Source organism: Pygoscelis adeliae, unplaced genomic scaffold (assembly GCF_000699105.1).
Source record: "Pygoscelis adeliae isolate BGI_AS28 unplaced genomic scaffold, ASM69910v1 Scaffold686, whole genome shotgun sequence".
In the NCBI taxonomy this organism is placed as follows: domain Eukaryota; kingdom Metazoa; phylum Chordata; class Aves; order Sphenisciformes; family Spheniscidae; genus Pygoscelis; species Pygoscelis adeliae.
This window is the reverse complement of record NW_008825050.1, coordinates 201,531-203,367: the sequence shown is the minus strand read 5'-3', so window position 1 is coordinate 203,367 and position 1,837 is coordinate 201,531.

The following is a 1,837-nucleotide window of genomic DNA, read 5'->3' as shown; positions in this document are numbered from 1 at the left end:
AATATGTGAAAAACAAACAATGCTGAAAATTAGTCTGGTAAAAAGTGAGGGACTACTATTGCTTAATAATATATACTTACAAGACTTCATTCTGCAGCAGAAAAATATTTTTTCCACCCTCCAAATATCTTCTGTGAGACCATAAAATCCTTAACTTTTTAAAAAACAAGTTAAACGTTTGTGTTTAAAAGAGTACTGTGCCTGACTTTCTACTTCAGGCTTGTTGTGAATGACATCAGAAGATAATGAGGTCAGTGTTTCAACTGAAAGTCCCAGTTTAATTTTTATTATTGTAAACTGCTTAAAACTGGATATGTTGAATTATAGAACTATGATAGGTAGATGGCACAACATTAAAGAAATTAATTCCTTAGTTTAGAGCTTCCTGTCCTGATCCTCCTGATCCAGTCCTGAAGTCCTTACTCATTTCCTCACTCCTGATTCATCAAAGCATTTAAACACTCTAGATTTCAGTGGGATTTAAGCATATGCTTGTTAATTCAACACTTTAATCAGAGAAAATCCTCACTGAAGTCAGTAGGAGTTTTTGCCCCCAAAGACCTAAAGTTTCGCTCTTTTTTTTTTAAATCCTGTATTTGAGTCCACACAACTCAAAATTGAGAATTTATGTGTTTGGTAATTGTTGCTACGCATCACTCCCTGCCCAAACCAGTTCTTTCACTTTGGCTATTTAATCTCTGGCTAGTAATATTAGTGGCAAGAGGCATTTAACAGATGGGGTAGTGCTGGAGTGGGCGGAGACGTGTTGAGAATAAGGTTATAATAATTTGTTTCAGGTGCCTCCTCTTTAGATTGTATTTAAATACTAAGAAGAAAGGTACACTTTTTCTTTATCCCCTCTTGAACTGCCTCTACCATTTAAACATCTTGAAGTATGGCGTAGCTTTATTTTCTATCATTGTTTAGGTGTAAGTAAAATTTTTTTGAAAAAAAAATGGAAGCGTGTGGGAAAACTCTTGGAGAGTACAGAATGGTGAAGATACAGGGGAATGGCTCCTTAAATTCACATAGCTGCTACACGATAATTTGGTCTGCTGAACTGCAGCCTGCTGGTGTAAGCACTGTTTCACAAAATTCAGTGAGCATGCAGTGACCAATTAATTCCACTGAAACTATGTTAAAACAGGGCTTCTTAACAGGCTTATGATATCTGTTTCTTCTGGATTCCTTTTGTTTGAGCCTGTTTGACTAACATGTCTTACAAGTTAAATCTGTAGGGCATCTTTTAGAGGCCGATGAGACAAGGGAGTGCACGTCGGCAGTTTCAGCTTTGCTCCCCACTGTCGTGGCATGCTGCACCTTTCTCTTCTGCTTTCTAATCAAATCAAATGTGATTCAGCTTAATTTTTATTATTTTTTTAATTAGAAACAAAAACACTGTTAAACTTCTTAGAAACGGGGCTGCTGTTTAGCCTAAGCAGATTAATGGGGAAATTACATTTTTGGAGATTTGCAGCAAAGTGAGAGCTGGTTTTGGAGGGGGGTGGATTGCTAAAGGATGTAGCGTGAGATGTGCAGCAGCCTTAAACTCTTACTGCTTTCCCCGCAAAGGGCAGGAAATTCCCCAAATTTTGCAAGGTGTCTCTTGCTTTACTGGACTTTTAAAAATAACTTCCTTAAGTAACAATGTACTTTCCTTAAATTGACCACTGGGAAGAGCTTGAAAGCATGGCCTTGCTATTCCCAAATGGCTCAACGGAAGCAAGAAGCAGCCCCGATTCATTAGAGCTTAATAGTTCAAAACTTTGCACTTTCCATAATTCGTTTTGGCATTATGTTATTGGGGGTGGTGTTGATTAAATCAGCAATGGCAGTC